The sequence below is a fragment of the Lepeophtheirus salmonis genome, chromosome 12 (genome assembly GCF_016086655.4).
Source record: "Lepeophtheirus salmonis chromosome 12, UVic_Lsal_1.4, whole genome shotgun sequence".
NCBI lineage: Eukaryota > Metazoa > Arthropoda > Copepoda > Siphonostomatoida > Caligidae > Lepeophtheirus > Lepeophtheirus salmonis.
The window spans coordinates 7,793,537-7,805,733 of record NC_052142.2 but is presented as its reverse complement, the minus strand read 5'-3'; the positions used below and the strand labels follow the sequence as shown (position 1 = coordinate 7,805,733).

The window sequence follows — 12,197 nt, the reverse complement described above, 5'->3', positions numbered from 1 at the left end:
TTAAATATGGTAAATATACAATTTTGTCATATAATCGATGAAATATTTTGATTTAGTAATTTATGTTTAAAAATAAAATGAAGTTATTTACTTATTAGTTATTTTAACCTTGAAAGATATCAACCTTATTTAGGAAAAAAAAAAACCATAAGCAGCTCAATGATGAGCCATTTGGGACGCTAATTTGAATTATTTAATTCAATCATGGATGGACAAACGACTTCTTATATAATATCTTGGCAATAGAAAATTAAATAAGTGAAAAAATAATAATGATAAAAATAAATAATAATTGCCGCCACGACCTCTTCATTCAAAATTATAATACGTCATAACTCATTCTACGTCATAGCTCTCTTTCTTGATGCCTTCACTCGTCAGATATCCCAGTGACAGACTGAACTGCTCCGTGTTTGACATATCTTATGTCTCATCAACAATCACAGAGAACCAGTAGTCATCATCGCCGGCACAAGTCTTGACATCTTCAATTATATTTTCCGTCACTTTGGATGCTATAATCTCTATCAGCTCATTTTGGATGTCAGGTGAAGTCCATTTGGCAAAACCTGCCCCAGCTGAACCAAATTTTTTGACTTCGGCCTCCAGTTTATCTTTGAGAATATGATTGTCGTGTGAACGCAGGGACAAAAGCTCCAAGAAGTTACCTCGATTGTTTTCATTAGATTCTGTCAACTTTTCTCTTGTTTCGGAATCGCCCCTAAAAGCCAATCCCTGCTTTGCGAGGAACCCAACAGTTTGGAAAAGATACCTCAAATAAGCTCGCCACTTCACGACTTCCTCAGCATGTTGAGACTGAACATGGCCGAGAACCGAGGTATTCTTTCTCTTTGATGTGAGGAAATTGATCCACTTTTCCATCGACAGTTTGTGTTTTTTGTTGTTAGAATGAACTTTCAACGAGGAACTGTTTTTCCATGTTTTGAACTCAAATTTCCCAAGGTTGGAAATGGAAAATTTGGAACAGGCGAAACACTTGACTGACTTTTCAACCTCGTCATATTCTAGCCACGGGAATTTACGGAACCAATCATATTGAAAGTCTCTGGAGTATTTGTCATCTATCTGAGGACTGTATGTTTGTAACTTGGGCTGTAGAGGATGATCTCTCTCGACTTTAGGCACAGTTTCCCGCTCAGTCTCCACTCTGGTTCTGGTCTGGATGTCCTTCCGCTTTGGCTCCCGCCCGGTAAGTATCGGGTCACCCAGCTGGATCGTGAAGACGACAGGGTACTCTGGGCCTCCGTCCACAAACTCCATCTCCTCATTCTTGCTCTTCTCACCTCCCTGGACATTGTTGCTAGTCTCAGAGTCCTCTGCAGAGGGAATATTGTTGTTGTTGACTACAGAGAGCTGCTCGGGAGAGAAGATTGGTCCGATATCGAGATTAAGAAGCCTTATTCCATGAGAAATCCGTCCGCTTGGGTAATTTGATGAGTTGCCATAACTGCAGTAACTTTCTCTTCGGCAGAAAAAGACTTTTCAGATCTTGGTTCAGGGAGTAAGGCCTCAACTGGATCAGGGTCATCGGGACAGGAGGAGGCAGTGACGGAGGATGAGGATGTAGCAGAGGAAGTTTTCTTAACAGCAAAGTTCAATGTTTTCTGCTTCTTATGATCAATTTTCACTTGATACTTGCAGCTGGGGTCATTCTTATGGAGTTTAACTTTGTGATCATTAAAGTTGTCCTTCTGTATTTCCTTCTGACAGATAGAACAAATCACCAGCTCTCTGTTAAAATGCGTTTTCCACTTCCCGTGATACATTTCTGATAATTAATAAATTACTGCAACAGTCCACTCTAAAAAGTACATAACTATTATTTATGTCCCTTTTAAGCAGTAATAATTTAATTTATCTTGTATTCAATGAAACAAATTCTCACGCTCTTAAATATTTCAAGACTACTCCATACGAAAAATGCGTAATATCTAACTCAAATATCCACTCAATGTGAAATACTTTAAATCCATACGAAAAATGTTGTGTGCGTCTTTGTTTTTATTTTTGGGTGTAAAGTACCCTTGAAATAATTGCAGTAATTTATTAATTATCAGAAATGTATCACAAGAAGCGGAAAACGCGGTTTATATTCAAAGGTTCAATCATTTATATTTATAAAATGACAGGCAATATTTGAAAGAGATATTCCGGTAAATTACAGGATTTGAATTCAAATTTCTGCGATGAATTGAGATACCCGAGAGTGTTAACTGTAGTTTAAAACCTCCGTTTTATCTATTTGACTTAATTTGGCCCCAATATTGTCTTAGAGATATTATTTTTTAATTTACTAATTCAATAACTTTGCCGGTGAATTTTGGCTACTTTAAGTACAATTTGTGGTGCCTCCAAAGGATTAATCAGAATCATTTTTTCATTTAAATGAACTATAATTTGTTGGAAAATGTATTCCATGTTCAATTTTGAGAAAAATTATCTAGCTTCCTTTTGGGTGGACGTGCTACAAATATGTAATTTTATTATAATGACTCAGTACTATTATGAGTTGGTCATAAGTTACATATATATAATAGATTTTAATAATTAATTATGACTTAATTCATCTATATTTACATTCCTATATGATTGGTGGAGGGTTGAGTAAGGTTTTTTTTTTTTGGTCCGCTGAAGTGGACAAAGCGCAATACTGACGTACGGCCCTGAGCGGTAGTATATATCAAGGTATATAGAAATACAAGTTAAGATCATAAGCATCCAGGCCAGCGTTCTTGTTTCAAATACTTGTACCGTACCGCCTGGTGGTCAAGCTAAGCCGTGGGTGACGTCAGAGAGATGATAGACTAGTGATGTGTATGGTCTCTGAATATTATAGACCGGTCCGACACCGATATTATTTTGTTTGGGCCGGTTCAAATCTACAGTCTGGATCTTATTAATATTAGTTTACAGTCTGCATAAAAAAATAAATCTACGGTCTTCACCAAAAATCGATCTAAATGAATGTAAATACTTCAGACCAAACCGAAAAACAAAAATCGGTCCCAACCCAAATTAACATTAATACAAATATTGAATTGCCTTCCTCAATAAGTTATATTTTCATTAGTTTATAATTCCATTCAACTACTTATGTTAATCACTAATATTAAATAGTGATTACTACAGTAAGTTAATATAATTTTTTAATGTTCCTTTAATTGGTTAGATGAAGTTGCACTAATTATGTATAAGTGAACATTATAGTATTACAATTACTCCATCTAACCTAGGAAACTTTTGGGGAAATCCATATACATATAGTATATTTCTTTGTCTAGGAATCGGGGCTCGAACGTACACACATCAAGTTCAAGAGAATAATTCACTAGTAACGTCGTGTACTACCGGTTTCCTCAGGATTCCTCCAGGCGAAAGATTTGGGAAAGGGATTTCCATCGAAAGAGACCCATAAGAAAGGACCATAAAATTTGTGCTAAACATTTTCAAGAGAGAAGCTATGAAAGAGATTTAGAAACGAGCTATTGGATTTACCTCTAAAAAGAAAGTGAAATAGGATACTGTTCTACTAAAGCTCTTGTTCCAGGGGGAATAAGGAATATATTTGTAAAAAAAGAGCTTCAACAAGCAAAAAGAAAAAGAAAGGAGATTGTAGATTCCATTTTGACTGCCAAGAAGGATTTAGAAAATTTAAATTTAGAGAAACCTATACTCAAACGTCTATGAAATTTAGACCACAATCTTTCCTACGTCATTCAGCAATTCAAACATATAACGTGGAAACGAATGATTCATACACGCAGGCATGTGGTCTTTGGTCTTAAAAGTTAGCAAAGCTACAATGAAAAATCAAGACTCCTAAGTTAAACAAATTAGTTCTCTAAAAAAGAAGAAACTATTAATGTCTTCAAATCGGAGAGTACTATATTTAGTCAAAATCGAATTTGCAAGAAATGATTATAGGAAAACTTTAAGAAAAGTTTACTAAGACTCAAAGTAAACTCATCATCAGCGGCAAGAAATATGGAAGATAGAACAAAGAAGATATAATTAAGGGACTTTAAGAAAGTGGAATTAAAGAAATGGAAATAAAAGAGGAAGCTCCTATTTTAGACTCTTCGTTTGATAATATATTCTTACTGTCTATGTATACTGTGACACCTCGAACAATCCAGACAATTATGACTTAATTCATCTTATTCTTTCTTTAAATATAGATTAAGAGAAAATTTATATGAATCACAACGGACATAGCTAGTCTACGTCTGTGAAAATAAAATATTGTTATTTTTAGTAAGCTATTAGTGTTTTGAACTTTAGTTTGATTTTTTTTTAATGATTTTCATGGACATTTCAGACAAAAAAAGCATGGCGCCACAGACATACATGAAATGGTTCGCTTTTTTACACTTTCAATCTAATTTAGTAATCTCATTTGGAGTATCTGACTTATTTATCCCTCAAAAACTGTATATCTTCATTTAACGACCCTCCTAACGTATTTATGTATAATGTACCAGCCTGGTACTACCTTATGATTTGAATATGGATCGGAACGAAAATAATGGTTGATCGCTGAAAACAAAATAATGGTTGAACGCTGAACGAAAAAAAATTTGAACAGAACGCCAAAATAGAGGAACGCTTACATGCATGAAGTATGAACAGCATCATTTAATTTTTTGTAAGTAAGATTATTTTTATTAACTTGTAATATGTACGGAATTCTATACTCATGGAAAAAACACACTTTTTTTGCACTTTGCAGAATGGCTTCCGTAGAATAAAAATAAATAAATAAAATTATTTTAATTTTTATTAATTTAATTGATTAGAAGATAGTAAAATAATTTTTCTATTTTTTGACAACCATTTTTTGAGTTCACAGCTGACCTTTTCATATTGACACCATAATTCAGTTTTCTGCAATAATTTTTCAACATAATATTTAGTAATATAATGGAACAGTAACTAAATAAGCTTTATAGGAATTATTATATGCAAAATTATGACCTAAGCAATTAGCGAAGTTTTTTTTTTTTTTTTTTTTTCAAACAAATAACAGAAAATAGCATTGCTAAATTTTGTGATCGGACAATCTATGATTCAAGGTAACTTGAAATACAGGGATATCAATAACCAATCATAAAAATCCGGTGTATTTTTTAGCCGGTCTGTTTTTTGAATTGATAATCTGAAGTGATTTGTTCGTTAAAATGAAGATTAATTGGAACTCTTAAATTCCTTTTTGAGGAGCTCAAATTGAGTATCAAGTATCAGTATGCCTCAAACCTTTTAGTATTTCGTAGTAACAATGAGCCCTATTGTATGAGTATGAAAAATAATTTAGTTTTTGTTATATATTCAGATTAATTATTTTTATAATTCATAATCAACTTATTAGTCTTATCCCTTACTGAAGACGAACTTTGAACTCAAATAAATTATTACTGGATCAGTTTCATCAAATTCCTTTGATGGGAAGATACTCACATCATATCGCCATCAGAGAGAACCGTCTCATGAAGAACCCGCATACTATGTACAAGATCTACAACCCATCAATCTCCAATGATAATAAATAAATATACATTTGTCAATTTTAATTAATTTCGTAAGTGGTTTTAGTTAACTACTAATGATGTTTTCATTCAGTTTTTATTAACTTGGATATCTCATGCATCACTATTTAGTATTTACTGGATCTGTTATGAATATATGCATATTAAAACATTATACGACCAAATGTATCATGAGCTACTGGTATAATATGCTTAATAAGGGATACTGTAAGGTAACATACTGTAAGGAATGTAGGGGATACTATGAGTACACCCTTAATCAAATCATGGGAAGACTTGGTTCCGGAAACAAAGATCAAGAATATTGGCAGAGAATGGGAGTGAGTACACCGCTTCAAGGAAACACGGTGATCTTAATTCACATATCTAAGGAGATACAAAGGAATTGGTGTATTTAATAATATAAATTATGTTTTACTACTCAACCTGCAATCGCGATACTGAAGCCGTCTCTTCATCTATCATTCAACCCGACCAAAATATGCTAGTCCATAAACGTGGTTAAGAATGTCTCAAAAAATTGTATCAAAAGGAAATTACGTAGGCAATATCCAAATCCTGATAAAATCCACATTTTTACGAAGGCTATAAATAAATGGGAAGATTATGTTATAATAATATGTGACCCTATAATCTCAGGCAAACTATGTTACATTAAGTACAGAATAGCCTCGGATCTCTACTTCACGCCTTGAGTGTTTCACGATGAGTGTAGCCTCTGCAGTTATTGTAATATGATGCAAACATTAAAACAGGCATACCTATACTCTCTAGACTTATTTTCGATGTAGGGACTGTAGTTTTTAGCCGAATCAGCAGCCACCAACGGACATAGTACCTCTAAGACATTTTTGTATCTCTGAGTGCAGTATTGGAGAGATATTCTCTTGTTAAGCTTGTTTGCAAGTCTTGGTGTGACGAAGCAAACAAGTTCTTGACCTCCCTCAGCTCTATAGGCAACGAGGTAACTTTATTAATGAGAAATCTGATGACTTTTTCTCTAGTCCAATCAGATCCCTGTACATAGTTATAAAAAGTCTTAAGAACGTCCAACTTGACAGACCCCACCTCCAGAATGGTCAGTGCATCATAACTCTTCGTACTTGAGGCAAAATTCGACTCCATAAAAGTCTTAAAGTCCTATGCATTCTAACATTTGGAATAACTAGGTTTAACTTAGCATAATAAAAATAATTATTTGCTCATTTCATTTTATTAACCGCCAATGTCATTGCCATACTTTTAGAACTATTTTTACCATTATCTTTACCGTAATTTCTAATTGCTTGTTCTTTTTTAAAAGTCTTTGCAAATATTACTAATCTTAATCTTATGAATATATTCATTACTTTATCTTTTAATAAGTGACAATGCAATATTTGATTAAAATCTTTGATTATGAAATTGCTTACTTCTTTTATTTTAAGAGCTAAATTTTTCTGTTCAAGTTTATACACAGACTGATCTAAATTTCTGCTGGCATTTTCTATTGGTAAAATAATATTTTTAAATACTTTCTGTGAACAATAAACGAAGCTATTTCCAGTGTAAGCTACAATTTTTATAATTTTAGTGATTTTGTTCTCGTGGGATTACCTTTCTGTTGTTTTTACCTTATGTAGACAAGATTTACAATGAGAACTATACTTTTCAATGTTAAAAATAATATAACCTGCTAAATAATATAATATATTAATCTCATGATTTGATAGTTGTGGTTTTATTGATGGTTAGAAGCACATCGGGGAAAATTAGTTTCAATTTTGATGCTATGTCTGAAACTCTTCTATACCCTGATGATGGTATTTTGTCTTTTTCTTAACTGAAGGATAAACTGAATTTGAATTGAGTTCGAAAAGGAATTTCAGTTTATTTGGTTTGAAAATGAAGTTTTTTTTCATAAATATAAACAATGCAGTAATTGTGTCTTGTTATAAATAATAATAGTAAAAATTCAAAAATAAAATATATTTTTTAGCCACATCTTGCGGGGAAAAAAATGATACTGCACCATTCTTTCTCCTCGCGCTAACGGGCGTGTTTCGCTACTTGGTTTAATGCTTTAGGGAAGACCAAAGAGAAGAGAGAGGGACAAAAGAATATTTTTTTTTATGTCGAAAAATTTGTCTTAAGAGTAAACAACGAGGATTTGTTGTCTTGGTGGCCTAAAAGTTTTATGTTATTGAGGTGAGTTATTATAATAAGTTACGAATCGTCGTATGTTGAATAATTTCGTACATTTAAAGTTCGATACTTCTGAATGCCCTACAATATATAAATACAGTGAGGTTTCATCTATTTTTTAGTCATTTCTATAAATGCAATCATGTATAGTTTAAAATAATATCCTGAAATAATGAGGCTTGAATGACCCTGGTAATTGATCATGAAAGGACATTTTATGCTAATAATCTTCATGTATGAAATATAACTATACTAATAATTAAGGGGGATAATTTTGGTAAGAATAGAAAAGCGTGCGAGCAGAAGAGAAGAAATACTTATGGCATCATTGATTAAATAATATACATCTTCTTCTATCAATCAAGAACGTCATCATTCCCGCCTTTATTATTCAATATTAATATAATATTAGATGGTGATAGTCGATAGAGAACTGAATAAGATGCCTAAAATAACGTCGCCTTCTGTCTGGATTTCTGAAAATGGAGGCCCAGGAATTTGGGAATTACTTACCAGATGAGAAACAGATGGTTTGTGGAAATAAATGTGCCTTTGGTCTCCTATCTAGAATTACACGCCACTCATTATTCTCATCTCATATCAAGAGAATGGATATTCATCTAAAAAATCAAGTTAATGATGAATACATCAAGTCAGACTTTAACTCTGATCTCACAAAGATGCTTATTGCATGTAATGTAACCTTATCAATTGCTAATCATCTATGTTCAAAAAATTTATGGAGAAATACACGAGTAAACCTATCCCTTCCCGAGGAGCCATCATTAAATTAATGGAGGATGTTGGTACTGATGTCATTTATAGAAATACATATAAAAATGTTTTGAGTCGTCCACACCAAATGACGATCAAGTTATCAGTGAAAAGTATAAAATATTTACTAATTTCGAAATGAAACTCTGAATTTTGTACTATCTAACAGTAAGTATTAAATCTTTTTTTTTAAATCTAACCCTAAAATATGATTCTATTTTAGCTAAACATATCAAGAATTATGATACACAACTCATTAAATAGTAAAAACAACTGCTTAAATGGTCACAATAACGGGGGTAGTAGCTTTGGATGGTTCGCAACTAGTTTCTTCATTTAAAGACTTGGGTATGATCATTAGGTTTTCCAATATTACATAGTCAATAAATATTACTTTTTTATCACTTAAGGCTTAGCTATGGTTGATAGGCTTCAAGAAATGGTGTTCAGAAAACTCATAAAAGGCAAAAACAACTGCTTAAATGGTCACAACAACGGTGGTAGTTGCATTGGGTGTAGCATTATAATTACCAATTGTGCATATATGTTGTTATATAAGCATAAATAGCGGAGAAAAAAATCTTTTTTGATGCTCTTAATAAGGAGTAATATCGCCGGACATTACTACATAATTAGCTTTTGCTCTAAATCTTTACGATGTCATGTTAGAAAACTACAATAAGTCAAGAATGGTTGCCTGAATTGTCTTATCAGTTAAATTTGACTGCATGGATTAACTTTTCTTTTTTTAGATAAATATGAAATAAATGAAAGTGGGATTCTAAAAACTGTTCTTACTAAGATTGGAAGAAGATATGGATTGAAATCTAACATTATTTTATGATTTACTTTATTATTAATAATTATTAAAATCTCATCGGTAGAAATATATCTATCCTGTGTATAATTGTATATGCAACTTGCACATAAGGAAAAAAGGTGATGATCTTTTTGATTAAACTCCACGTCTGGCTTGTATTTTGCAACCTCAAGTTATGACATATTGAACTGAATTCCGATGTTAGAACAAGAAGATATTATTTGGATCAATCTATTATTTCAATACTCTGTATTTATAATTTATTGTTATTATTAGTTATATGATTCTAATTGTTTAATTTTGTATATTTAACTTAAATGTATGATGGGTTATTTTTTAGTATGTAGATTATATTTAATTTAAGCCTTCTATTTTAAATTTGGAACTTCAAATATATTTCGAAATACTCTTATTTTGTCGTTTTATTAGTTATTTTTCTGAGAATATGGTTCACAATAAATTACTATTTCATGGAGTGTGACGTTTCCAAATCTACTGTAACGGATAAAAATCGTCTAAGTCAATTATACGTAGTATATCTTTATTAAACATTTTGCTAATAAATACTTTCGTTACACCCTCAAAAATCATAATAAAGCAGGCAACTGATAAATACTGATGTGATAATCACATCAGTATTTTAAACAATGATACCATGTGTCTTTCTCCCCCCCTGTCTCCTCGCACGCGTTTTTCTCTACAATATTATCAACTATACTAATAATAGACTCAAACCAATAGAACAATGCTACACCAATCCTTTAATAATAAATCAATACAAAGGAAATTCATCTTATATCAAAGTAATACTTATTATACATTCAAATGTTATCAAAGATTTACAAAGCTTGAAATATCCTCTGGCGATGAATTAAATTACCATCAAAGTTTCTTGACTTGTTATGTTTGTCTTTGAGTATTTTCTTTAATCGCCAAGACAAGTATATCTTCAATATAAGATGTAAGAGACCGTTGTAATTGGTTTCAGTACCTATGGCAGTGCTTAAGCAATGCTGTATATTGATAAAAGCAAAGATACTGTTTTAGATGGTGAGTAGACAGAGATACGTCAATTTATCATTTGCGTATTTGTCAAGTATAGGGACTCTTTTGACCTTAGTATTTCTTCCGTGTGATAAAGCAGTTCAAATAATGGTCCACACGGGTTAAGCAGTACCTTTGTTTAATCTTCATAATAAATTTTTCAAAAAAAATCAGGGAACGATTGGGGTAAAGATCATCTTCCAAATGTTTCGACGTTTGTCTGCAATTCAATGCATTTCAATGAATTCTAAAGAGCCTTGTAGTAGTAGCCAGAAATATAAGCAATAGTAGCTGAACACACTTTGCATTCCTGAACTACGTAAAAATGGCATTTTAGTTCACTTTCCTTTCCTGACTCATAGCTGGACGTGAGTTCCATGATATTATATTGCTGTTGTACTTGACATATCTAGACTGTAGTAGTGGCTGAGAGTGAGAAAACAGTTGTTTCATGTTGAGCAACACAATTAGCAGCCGCACTACTGAGGACATTCTTTCCAGCAAATACAAGCAACTATTTAAAAGCAGTTTTGAATTGCCTTGGAGTGGGATTGTAGGCCTATCCGTTTCTCACCCTAATAGATGATGAAAATATCTCCAAATGGTCTTGGCTGAATTTGTAGCATGGCAAAGATTCGAGATTCAATGTATTTATTTCTATGTAGTTTATCAATGTTCTCAGAGACTGAATGCAAGCCAGCAATCCACCCTTGTGAGGGGACTTCTTTTTCAATTTTTTTTTCCTTCAAGTTTTGTGATATTTTCATAAAGAGCGGTTCTGTCAAAAAACACTTTGGCAAAGGCTGAAACATTCACAGGACTCCATGATGACTTCATTGTGGTGCAATAATAATTTTGGGAGTTGAGGACTTATTTAAAATTCATTGTGTTGGCTTGTGAGTTTACTCACTTACGTTTTTGTTGCTTGTAGTATATTTATGATTACTCATTATCGTGTTTCCTACTTCGAGTTTCATCTTCGGAGGATCAAGAAAACCTCTAACTATTTCTGCGAGTTTAACTGCCATGAAAGTTCCTATACCCTCTCTTTTTGCGAACTTACACATCTTGTGTAAACCTACAACCATTACATCTCGGATACACGTTCCTGCTGATGAAAAGTACATTAAAGATGAAATTAAAAGGCTCCTTGATGAAGGAATTATCGAATCTAGTATGTCCCCTTGGAGAGCCCAGATATTGATAACACGTAATGAAAACCACAAGAAGCGACTTGTCATCGATTACTCACAGACAATAAATCGATTTACTTTACTCGACGCTTATCCTCTTTCTCGAATCGAAGATATAATTGCGAAGGTAGCTAAAAATCAATATTTTAGTACTATTGATCTCAAAAGTGCCTACCACCAAGTTCCTATAAAAGAAAAGAGAAAATATACACAGCTTTTGAAGCTCAAGGTAAACAATACCAGTTCACTCGTATACCATTTGGTGTAACAAATAGTGTTGCCGGATTTCAGCCGATAATAGATTTTGTTGATTTTGTTATATCTGAAGAACGGCTGATAAAACCTACCCCTACATAGATTAAGTAACCATATATAGTTCTACATAGGAAGAACATGATTGTAATTTAAAAGCTTTTCTTCATGCAACGAAGAAAAATCAGCTCACCCTTAACTCAAAGTTCGTTCTCTGTAAAGAAGATTCACTTGCTCGGGTGTACTGTGGAAAATCAAACAATTAAACCCGATGCACAGCGATTACAACCTTTATTGCATCTGCTAATCCCTTGATCCTTGCCAGTACTAAAACGAACATTGTGAATGTTCTCTTAGTATTCCAAA

General features: G+C 32.7%; 1 long non-coding RNA gene across 1 annotated transcript; it reads left to right on the top strand.

The window, feature by feature from the left end:
* Positions 1 to 6,970: 6,970 nt before the first annotated feature.
* LOC121127319 (uncharacterized) lies at positions 6,971 to 9,754 on the top strand. The gene is made up of 5 exons (XR_005867770.2): positions 6,971 to 7,111; positions 7,277 to 7,481; positions 7,543 to 8,690; positions 8,746 to 8,870; positions 8,933 to 9,754. It is a non-coding gene; the product is annotated as an uncharacterized lncRNA (long non-coding RNA).
* The last annotated feature ends 2,443 nt before the right edge of the window (positions 9,755 to 12,197 follow it).